We start from the raw sequence: 12,580 nt of genomic DNA, 5'->3' as shown, positions 1-12,580 counted from the left end.
GGTACGACATATATATATATATATATATATATATATATATATATATATATATATATATATATAATATAGTATATATAATATAATATATATATGTAATATATATCTATATTACTCCCGGACAGGCCCCCATATAATATGTGACGGTAACGCATTGGTGTTCGGCTGTTCAAAGCTAGGGGTATGGCCTCGTCACATAGTATTAAAAAAAAATAGAAAATCTGGAACTTCGTCTGTGGTAAGGTAAGGAGAAGACACACAAAACACAAGTAAATTTTAACAATGGAATTTTAATTACGTTAAAGAAATAGAACATGAATAAAATGGACAAACAAATTCGTATAATAAAATCAATCAATCAAAATAATAAGAATAATTAAATGACACAATGAAAAGTTACGTTAAGACAAAATAACAAGAAGTGCAATATACAAGTATATGAAAGGTGCTGGAATATTGGCTTTAAGCTATCACCTCTCTCAGTATACGTACGCTAAAGCTTACGTCTAGCAGGGAGAAGTGTTAACTGTGAAAGCACGGAATATTCTTCTATAACTTTCTGTGGAAAGTAGGTAGGCGTCTAACACTGCTTGTTTCAGAGTCTGGTAGTCATTCTCAGACGCCAGAGTACTGAGTGTGACTGCCGCTCTACCTGTAAGATGGACTCTGAGAAGTGTGGCCCATTGGTCGACAGGCCAACTGAGTTGATTAGCAAGGGTTTCAAAGGTGGTGAAAAACACATCAACTTCTTCTTCTACAAAGGATGGCATTAACTTACTTGCATGTGATATATTAAAACTGACGGGAAGATTGGCAGTAGCTTGCTGGCGTTGAGTGAAGTGTGAAGTTTCCAAGGCGATTTCGCGTTGACGACACTCTAGAGCCAGAGTCGCTTGTTGCTTGTCATGCTCGCGTTGCATCTCCAACTCGCATTGTTTGGTTTCAAGCTGTACTCGTTCACGGAGTAATGCGACCTCACGTTCGTGTTCTTCTCTCCTCAAGGCAGCTTCGCGTTCTCTGAGGGTGATTTCTCGTTCTTGTTCTTCTCTCCTCAAAGTAGTTTCACGTTCTCTGAGGGTGATTTCTCGTTCTTGTTCTTCCTTCCTCAAGGCAGCCTCACGTTCTTGTTCTTCTCTTCTCAAGGCGGCCTCGCGTTCTTGTTCTTCCCTCCGTATGGCAGCTGTTCGTTCTTCAATCTTGGCCAGCTCTAGTTTGAGTTTCAGCGTTGCCAAATCAGTTTTTTCTGCAATATAGTAAGTTTCATGAGTTTCAGAGTCTATCTTACCTTGCTCTAAATAGTAATCCAGCAACAGGTTGTGTAGGTCATTTTTGTTGGCTTGGTAGGGAACTTCTAGTTGATACTCATGTGCAAGAGTTTGTAATTCAGTCTTCTTGGCACGACTTAAAGTCCCTATTTCACCTGCTGGATTTGCACGGAAAGCTTGGAGACGAAACATGGTGAAATTAGCAAATAAAGGTACACGAATATTCAATAGTGAATGTCAGAAACAGGACAACGTGGCAACTGGTACCTATCCTGTGAGATCTTTAACAATTAAAGTTAAGTAAAAGATGTTAAATGATTAAATTAAATCAAGGGCGCAGGAAATCTTGTACCCGGTACTCATGTAAGAGGATAAGGGCAAGAAAATCCTACTAACAAATGAAACAGAGTTTCAAAAACAAATGAAACCGTTAAATGACTCAAAAGTAAAAATTGGTAGTCCAAGGATGTAGGCATACCTTGCCAAGTCTCTATAGGACATAAAGCAAGTTTTTCCTACTGAATTTAATATGATACTTACAGAATTAGCGAACTTTTGTGCTCTGAAAAAGTAAGCTAATTCCCTACCGTTGTATGTATCATCATCTCTGACTGACGTGTAGGGGTGCGAGGTGTCAACTGGTGACGAGAACTGCTGCTGAGGTCCCAATTCAGCAACTAAAGTTCGAGCTAGAGGAACTATGGCCCTCTTTGTCCTCCTACAGTCAGATTGCAGAAGATTGGGTACTCTTGACCCGGGGCAGACCACAGTACCAGGGTACCAATATGATGATCTGTCAAAAATGAGAAATATCCAAGGGACAAAGATGGTAAACACGAGTAATAACACGGAGGGAGAGATGACCAATTAAGAGTATGACTGAGGCCTACAGTCACCACGTAATCCAAAGTTGTCTCACCTTCACCATATGTTACTCTCGTAATGCACAATACACCGCACCTTATAAAAAATGAAATTGAATATGAAAAATAGTAAAGCTACGTTAACAAAGTTAAATACGCTTACCATTAATTACCACTTGGCACCAGTACCTGAGTGAAGCTCCTAGGACAGGCCCCCATATAATATGTGACGGTAACGCGTTGGTGTTCGGCTGTTCAAAGCTAGGGGTATGGCCTCGTCACATAGTATTAAAAAAAAATAGAAAATCTGGAACTTCGTCTGTGGTAAGGTAAGGAGAAGACACACAAAACACAAGTAAATTTTAAGAATGGAATTTTAATTACGTTAAAGAAATAAAACATGAATAAAATGGACAAACAAATTCGTATAATAAAATCAATCAATCAAATAATAAGAATAATTAAATGACACAATGAAAAGTTACGTTAAGACAAAATAACAAGAAGTGCAATATTCAAGTATATGAAAGGTGCTGGAATATTGGCTTTAAGCTATCACCTCTCTCAGTATACGTACGCTAAAGCTTACGTCTAGCAGGGAGAAGTGTTAACTGTGAAAGCACGGAATATTCTGAGGACTGAGGTCGTGGCGGCCCCAGACATCAAGTAGTATGGGGGGGTGAGTGCAGTTGCAGCCAGACCGGCGACCAATCAGGCGAGGAGCCGGCAGTAAGACAGGTAGTTTGGCGGTTTGAGTCTGAGCAGTTGTCCCTGGCTGCATACGTTTTGCGCTCTGGCAAACCTTGCTGGTGTTGTTGTCGTTGTTGGACATTTCTTCCATAGTAGTTTTATATATATATAACGACGTAATTGTGGAGGGAAGAGCAGGCTCAATCTCTTGAAGGAGATTATCGTCACAATGATGCGCTTTGATGCGGGGGGAGTTTCTGAGGGTCTTGAGGGACAGCGGTAGCAGTAGAGTCAGCTGGCTGTGAAGTCGGCTGTGCCCAACATCACCTACACCGGAGAAACTGTCTTCATCACTGACCTCACTGCTACCACTCCATACCCTCTCGCCAGAGTCCACCTGGATTGTCACTACGTGAACGGGGAAGTCCAAGTCGCCGTCAGGGAAAAGCCTTTTCCCATGCCTGGAGTGCAACTTCTCCTAGGCAACGACTTGGCAGAAGACCTGCAACCGACCAACCTGATCGTCATGGACAAACCCCAGGTGTGTAACTCTGTGCCAAGTAACCCTATTCTAGAGTATGTTCCAGCAGAGGTTCAAGAGAGTGATGAAGTTTCTCCTCCGGACCACCCGTGCACAAGCCGCACGTCCACAGCCAGCTGACTCTACTGCTACCGCTGTCCCTCAAGACCCTCAGAAACTCCCCCCGCATCTGACCAAGTTGGAGTTCCGTAAGTTGCAGAGGGAAGATCTTACTTTAACACCATTGTTTTTCCAGGCTGAGACTCAACCCGACAGTATTCCTGGGTTCTTCCTAGAGAACGACTTGCTCTACCGCAGATATAGACCCAGTAAACTGAAGGAGGAGGACGATTGGGCCAACATCGAACAACTTGTGATTCCCACCAGCCTGCGGCCCACTATTCTACACCTGGCCCACGGAGCACTCTCCCACTACGGCTTCAACAAGACTTACCATGGAATTCGTCAAGACTACTACTGGCCAGGTATGGTAAATAACGTCAAACAGTACGTAAAACAGTGTCATACATGTCAGATGGCAGGCAAACCGAACATCTCCATTCCCAGAGCGCCACTGATTCCCATACAGGTGCCTGCGGAACCTTCCCACAGACTCATAATAGACTGTGTCGGTCCTTTACCTCGGACCAGTTCAGGTAACGCCTACATCCTAACCATCCTGTGTCCTACCACCAGATTTCCCATAGCAGTTCCAGTGAAGAACATCACGGCTGCTACGGTTATAAAACATCTATTGAAGATCTTCACTCAATACGGATTTCCCAGGGAGATTCAGAGCGACTGTGGTACCAACTACACCAGTGATCTCTTCAAAGGACACTGGAGGAGTTCAACATCAAACAGGTATTGTCCAGCCCCTATCATCCTGCTTCACAGGGTTCTCTTGAACGTAGTCATCAGACTATCAAAGCACTCTTGAAAAAGTTTTGTAGTGAAACCTCGAAGGATTGGGATAAGCAGATTGACCTTATAATGTGTATTTACAGAAGTCTCCCCAATGAGTCCCTAGGAGTATCTCCTTATGAGATGCTCTACGGTCATAAGTGCCGTACTCCCCTTAAGGCTTTCAAAGACTCTCTCAGAGATGCCACCTTCAGTGAGCATCAGAATGTGCCCCAGTTTCTTCAAAACCTTCAACACATTCTAGAGAGAGTCCACCGTTTTGGCCCATGATAATCTATTGAAAGCCCAGGAGAGAATGAAGACTCATTACGACCAGACCAGCAACGTAAGAAAATTCAAGCCGGGAGACTTCGTCCTTGCCTACTTCCCTATCCCAGGTTCACCTTTACAAAACAGGTTTTCAGGACCCTACCGCGTCAAAGAGTGCAGGAATAACAACAACTACGTAATAGAGACTCCAGATAGGCGGCGGAAGACCCAGCTGTGCCACGTCAACCTCCTGAAACAATATAATGGTACTCCTCCCACTGTCCTGACTAACTGTTCTACCTTCACAGAACGCTACATCCACAGTGAGACCATCCCAGCTTCTCCTCCCGAAAGCACTGACAAGGAGTCAGCGCTTTCTAATTCCAAAATCCTTAATGATCTTCCCAAATACTTTCAGGATAATAATCGTGCTCCTTTGCCATATTCTAATTCCACTCTCACCTCGTCAGATAAGCCCTTCATCCTCCATGTCGACGCCAGTGGTACCGACGTTGGTGGTGTCGTGATGCAGCAACGAGGCGAGGAGAATACACCTGTCAGCGACTACTGCTACAAGGAACTACAAAACAATTGGCAAGGAGCTACTCTTCATCATCCTGAAGCTCCAGCACTTCACTCCACACCTGAAAAGTGCTCGATCCACCAACAACACGGACCACTCCACCCTACCCCTCCTGCAGCACGCCCACTTCTCATCTCAACGTCTTCTACTATGGGCTTGCTAACTGCAGAAAATCCACCTGGAGACACGCTATACCAAGATTCCGACAACATCTTAGCCCATGATCTCTCCAGAGTTTATGAAGTAGAAGCGACTCCATCTATTACTCCACCACATAACGACGTACTTCTTCCAGAACCGCAGGCTTCGGGGGAGAGTTGTGACGATAATCTCCTTCAAGAGATTGAGCCTGCTCTTCCCTCCACAATTACGTCGTTATATATATATAAAACTACTATGGAAGAAATGTCCAACAACGACAACACCACCAGCAAGGTTTGCCAGAGCGCAAAACGTATGCAGCCAGGGACACCTGCTCAGACTCAAACCGCCAAACTACCTGTCTTACTTGCCGGCTCCTCGCCTGATTGGTCGCCGGTCTGGCTGCAACTGCACTCACCCCCCCATACTACTTGATGTCTGGGGCCGCCACGACCTCAGTCCTCAGAATATTCCGTGCTTTCACAGTTAACACTTCTCCCTGCTAGACGTAAGCTTTAGCGTACGTATACTGAGAGAGGTGATAGCTTAAAGCCAATATTCCAGCACCTTTCATATACTTGAATATTGCACTTCTTGTTATTTTGTCTTAACGTAACTTTTCATTGTGTCATTTAATTATTCTTATTATTTTGTTTGATTGATTTTATTATACGAATTTGTTTGTCCATTTTATTCATGTTTTATTTCTTTAACGTAATTAAAATTCCATTGTTAAAATTTACTTGTGTTTTGTTGTCTTCTCCTTACCTTACCACAGACGAAGTTCCAGATTTTCTATTTTTTTTAATACTATGTGACGAGGCCATACCCCTAGCTTTGAACAGCCGAACACCAACGCGTTACCGTCACAATATATATATATATATATATATATATATATATATATATATATATATATATATATATATATATATATATATATAATATAGTATATATAATATATATATAATATATATCTATATTATACTAGTTCTTTTTTGGGGAAGAAAGGCAGTTTCAAATGGCTAGTTCGTCTTAAAAATATGCTGGGCGTACTGTTCACTTTTAATACCTGGGCGCACGGCCGGCTTTTAAAATCACATTTATTATTTCTGAAGTGTAATATTGCAAGTGTTTTTTCCAAACATATAGAATAAACATTACATTCACCTGGACTGTATGGGTCTCGAACCGCGGACCTCAGTTGTGTGAGGCCGTAGCACTATCAACTAGGCTATGAGCAGTCTTAAAAAGGAAAGTTTTCCTAAAAAGATGAATAGGATGTTTACTGCCACAGAAGTGTGGATGGCAATCTATGACATCGTGAGTCAGTAATTCCTCTGGGCTTCGGTAGTAGTCAGGAAAAATTAAAAATTTAAATATGCAGCAGGATGCTACTTCTGAAAACTTTCCTTTTTAAGACTGCTCATGGTCTAGTTGATAGTGCTACGTCCTCACAAGCATGAGGTCCACGGTTCGAGACCCATAAAGTTCGGATAAATGGAATGTTTTTTTCCTTAGAAGTATGGCTGGCAATTTACATAGAACTTAGTTTTTGTTGGAAAATCTGACACCAATTAATAATATCAATGCAATTGTAGATAATATTGCTGCGTTGTATACATAAGTTACTTATAGAAAATGTAACTTGTAGTGGAATTTTCCATCTATAGAAAACGGGATATCATTGCCACATACTATTATAAATTCACCACCTATTATGGTGGGAATTATTCTTAAATACATTAGTCTTTGGACTTTAGCATCATAAAAAACATCTCATATATAGTTAATTTATTATCAATATTAAAATAGAGTAAATGTGACCCTTCTATCACTTTCTGATATCTAGACAATGTAGGCCAGTGGCGTCAGTGGTGAGTGAGTGGTCAGCCATTGTTGTTTAGACCAGAGGTGCACGGGAGTAAACGGCTCCTGTTAATTTCTCTTGGACGAAGTGTTATGGAAACCAAAGGTCTTCCATCATCAACACGCTGTCAACATAATCAAGGAAAGTGTTCTACCGAAACCCATTTATCTAATCATTTTTGGCCATTAATGTCAGTAGATAAGGTGGACCGGTTAGAATGCGAACAGCATCTTAATAAAAGGTAATTAAGCATTGGTCCTTATCTGATTCATTGTACAGTGTTTTCTCTGATATAGCTGTCATATATTAGGATTCTGGCTTTATAGCTAGTGCCTTTGACAGGTCAAGAAGAGGAAGCAGGCTTTGTGAATCAGTTACTGGGTGATGGAAGCTGCCTCACATGAGGAAATTTGGTGTCTACATCCTAGTTTTATCTGGTGAACTAAGCCTGCTGTATAATAAGATAAGGAAGCTCCTCAATGTACACTTATATATGTAGTTTAATACTGTAGTTTGATTGGCTGCATATATATAAATTCAATATAAACCCCCCCTAATGTGTAGTGGATCGATTTGTGAGATTATTGCAGAAATACAGTCCACTTAACATCATACAAATTGGTATCGAAATATATAAACGTATATATATATTCCATATAAATTCATAAATTAAATAAATATAAATCTCGCAGGTCGGTTCCCACAGTTTTTTAATTACTTCAGAGAAAAGAACCATATTTATTATTCACTACCAGAAAGAACATTATTTATTATTCACTACCAGAAAGAACATTATTTATTATTCACTACCAGAAAGAACATTATTCATTATGGTTATGCATTAAACTTTATCTATTTCCCACAGGCTAAATTAAATATTTTAATTTTATTTTTTTATTTAACGTTATAAAACTGCAATAATAAATAAGGCTATGGAACTATTTTTTGAGAACCTAAAGATAATGTTTCATGTATAGTGGGAGAGGGGGGGGGGTCCAAGCCCGGTGTTGCAGTAGGTCCCACACTCATAATAAAGCCACTGGCTGCAGTCGAACATGTCAGAGACATCTTGTTTCTGATTTCATTGTCGACCCGAATCTCTCTACCAGCTCAAACTGAGTCGTAAACATATCTACCGCAGCGCCAGCCAACTCCGCTATACCCTCAGTCGTTGTTATTAATGAGTCATCGCAGAGTTAAACGTCTACGATGACAGCAGGTCATTTGTGCATAGTCAAGATATAGCTTCCCCAACTACGTCGTCTTCACCGTAGCCTGTCTACTGCTCGCTGTCGGCAATTTTGCAGGGACTGGCTTCACATCCTCGTCATTGCTCTCACTAATATGGCAAACTGCCCCCCCCCCCCCCCCCACTGGACATGAGCTGGAGGCAGGTGGGGACGTCAGATTGGTGGCACATATCCCGAGGTCAATGGTTAGGGGAAAGCCTCACATTTTTTTTTATTGATACTTTTGGTTCTCTTACCATATGTGGTCATTCACTTGCATCGACCTTGCGTGGGCAGCCTAGCCAGCCGAGCCTTAGCCGTTGACTGTTCCCAGGCACTGGTTGCTGGGATTCTGGGAGTTCGTCTACTCGTAAAGCCCGGCCCGAGGCCAGGCTTGACTTGAGAGTTTGGTCCACTAGGCTGTTGCTTGCAGCGGCCCGCAGGCCCCCACAGCCCGGTTGGTCCGGTACTCCCTGGAGAAAAAGATCTAGTTTTCTTTTGAAAATGTCCACGGTTGTCCCGGCAATATTTCTTACGCTCGCTGGGAGGATGTTGAACAACCGTGGACCTCTGATGTTTATAATGTTCCCTGATTGTGCCAATGGCACACCTGTTCTTCACTGGGTCTATTCTGCATTTTCTTCCATATCGATCACTCCAGTATGTTACTTTACTGTGTAGATTTGGTTTCTGGCCCTCCAGTATCTTCCATGTGTATATTATATGATCTCTCGTCTTCTTTCTAGTGAGTACATTTGGAGAGCTTTGAGATGATCCCAAAAATTTAGGTGCTTTATTGCGTCTATGTATGCTGAATGTTTTCTGTATTCCCTCTATTTCAGCACTGTCTCATGCTCTGAAGGGGGGAGTGAGTACTGAGCAGTACCCAAGACGGAACTGTACAAGAGATTTGTATAGTACAACCATTGTTATGGGATCCCTGGATTTGAAAGTTCTCGTAATAGATCCGATCATTTTTTCTGCCTGACGTAATATTTGCTTGGTTATGCTCCCTGAACGTTAGGTCGTCAGACATCATTATCCCCAAATTCTTAACATGCTGCTTTTCTACTATGGGCACATTTGATTGTGTTTTGTACCCTGTATTATATTTAATTAAGGTCCTAATTTTTACCGTAACCGAGTACCTGGAATTTATCACTGTTAAGTATCATGTTATTTTCCGTTGCCCAGTCGTAAACTTTATTAATATCTGCTTGAAGTTTTCACTGTCTTCAGCCGAGGTAATTTTCATACCGATTGTTGTCATCTGCAAAGGACGATACGAAGCTGTGACTTGTATTTTTGTCTATCTGATGAGAATAAGGAAAAGCAGTGATGCAAGGACTGTACCCTGAGGTACAGAGCATCTAACTGCACTTGCACTCGATTTTATATAATGTTTACCCGTTGTGCCCTGTTTGACAGAAAACTGAGTATCCAGCGTCCTACTTTTCCAGTTATTCCCATTGACCTCATTTTGTGTTATCACTCCATGGCCACATTTATCTATTGCCTTTGCAAAGTCCGTGTATACCACATCATTTTTTTTTCTTATAATGCTTCAGTGATTTTCTCGTAGTGGTAAAGTAGCTGTGAGAGGCACGATCTTCACGCTCGAAATCCATATTGGCCTGGGTTTTGAAGGTCATTGATCTCCATAAAATTGGTGACCTGACTCTCAAATACTTTTGAGACGTTAGTGAAACTGGTCTCTAATTCTTTGTCAATGCTTTGGTCCCTCCCATGTGTAGAGGGGCTATGTTTGCTACTATAATTGCATCTGGTATCTCTCCCGTGTCCAAACTCATCCTCCACATAATATTGAGTGCCTGTGCTACCAGCACCTTGCATTTCTTTATAAATATTGAATTCCATGAATCAGGACCTGGAGCCGAGTGCATGGAATTGTTTTAAATTCCTCGTTCAAAATCTAGTACGTTTGTGTTGATATCAGTTATATTTACAGGGGTTTGGATATCATGCATAAAGAAATTGTCTGGGTCTTCCATGTTTATTGGAGTGCTAAAAATGTAAACATGTCCTCACTTTTTTTTTAGTATTTCACTAATTTTTGTCATCCTCCGTGTATGAACCTTCACTCGTACGAATAGGTCCAATACTGGCAGTGGTGTTTGCTTTAGATTTCGCATATGTGAAGAAGTATTTTGGATTTTTATTTCCTGAATTGCTTTCTGTTCTAACTGACTTTCTTCAGTCGAAGTTTCAAATTCTGCTCGATTTCATAAATCTCCGTTTAAATTATTCCTTCTTTGTTGAGAAAGTCATGTCTGCTTAAGCATTTCTGCTATTTTTTTTTTATAGTGTCGTCTACGGTCTCTTTCTAAGTTGGACCTCTTCTGGCTTTCCTCAACGGGACATGTTTCAGACAGACTTGATATGCTCCTGAAGTCAGTTTTTCAATGCCTTCTGTAGGACTTGTATTGCTTACAAACATTCCATGGGAAACTGTTTTAAGTTCCTTGTTTATTTTCTCCGTCTATCTTTTTATTATTAAAATTGAATTTACTGAATAACCCCTCTCGCTTAATCATTGTTCTAGGTCTCTTCAGAGTATTGATGGTAGTTGGCATTTCAATGAGGTTGTGATCTGAGTATGTGGTATCTGATATTGTAATGTTCTTGATAATGTCTTCATTGTTTGTAAAAACCAGATCTAGAATGTTTTAATTTCTCGTTGGCTCTGATATCTGCTGGTTGAGTGAAAACGTCACATAATCTAAGCAGTTCTTTAATCTGAGGTTGGTTACGTCCCAATTGATTTCCTGGTATAATATTATTGTTTGCTATTCTCCATCTGAGACTAGGCAAGTTAAAGTCACCTAAGAAGGTAATATCAGGTATCGTGTTCTCCACATTATCAAGGCTATTTCTATTTTGTTTATTTGTTCTGTGACTTCCTCGGCCGTTGCAGCTGGTGGTTTGTATATTAGAAAATAACTAAGTTTATTTCTCTCTTTTTTACTCTCGTACCTCTACCACCGTCTTTTTACGTTAAGGAGCTCCGAGCATACAAAGTCTTCCCTAATATACAGACCCACTTCTCCATGTGACCTAATTACCCTATCACACTTGTAAAGGTTGTATCCTGGTATCCAGACCTCGCTGTCCAAGAATTCCTCTGTATGGGTTTCGGTGATAGCTCCAAATACTGCATTTGACTCCGTGAGGAGGCCATTTATGAATTGAACTTTGTTGTTTGTCCTTGATTTTAGTTCTTGTATGTTGGCAAAGATGAATGAGGTTACTCTATTAATAGTTTGATTGGGAGACCGTTTTGGCAAGCCCATTATGCGTGGACATACTGAGTTTGTTCTGACCAGTGCTGATTGTTGTTGGGCCGTTGCCTGTCGTAGTTATTCCTTTTTGGTCTGTAATTGTGTCTGTAATTCTGATATGCAAGTGGTTCTGGCATCCAGTTCCATACATTCTTTATGCACCTTCTTTTGAAATCTTTTTCGGTTGGGTATAAAAAAATTATAGTTTCCTCCAAATTCATTATCTTGATTGCCACTCTATGTAGCGTTCCGTGCCTTTCACGTGAAAGTATGTCCAGCTGAGGAGTACAGAAAATGCTATAACAAGTGAGTTTGGCACCTGTCTGGATTGAAAAACCTACATGTTGATCCAAATCGACACTGTCCTTTCCTGAGCATATTTAAAAAAAAAAAAAAAAATTGGGATGGTGGTAACTGCATTATAATCCTTTATTATTACCAGCATATCTGTCTGCATGTGCCCTTTGCATAAAATTTGCGCATGTCTGTTCTTCCGGTCTGACTCGCTTTATCGGGGACAGTTGAAGTGTCTGTACCTATCGAGCTGTCAGTGCTGTCTGTTAAACTTTCTAGTCTACTGTCGTCTTCATCCGGCATATTGAATCAGTTTGCAACTTCCTTTGTTTGTTTCCTCCCTGACTATGGTCTCCGCCCCTGGTCTATTAGAATTAGTTATATTATATCTAAGATGACTTATCTAATGTTAATTATATTAGAAACAATTGTCAATTATCTTTTCCCACACTTTCTGGATAGCGGGTAGGCTTTCAATGAACGATGTTTTCCGGTCATGAGTCATGTTATCTAGAAGGTATTTTTAGGATATTCCAAGATGGCAGGTCATTTTTATATACCCAGAGCAAATGGCCAGCTCTCAGTCCCGTGATGTTACTCCTGTTCAAGCCGAATGAAATCTATTCTTACATATATAACATTAATTCCCGCTGCCA

Source organism: Procambarus clarkii, chromosome 12, assembly GCF_040958095.1.
Source record: "Procambarus clarkii isolate CNS0578487 chromosome 12, FALCON_Pclarkii_2.0, whole genome shotgun sequence".
Classification (NCBI taxonomy): domain Eukaryota; kingdom Metazoa; phylum Arthropoda; class Malacostraca; order Decapoda; family Cambaridae; genus Procambarus; species Procambarus clarkii.
The sequence above is the reverse complement of the archived record's forward strand: the minus strand, read 5'-3'. Positions refer to the sequence as shown.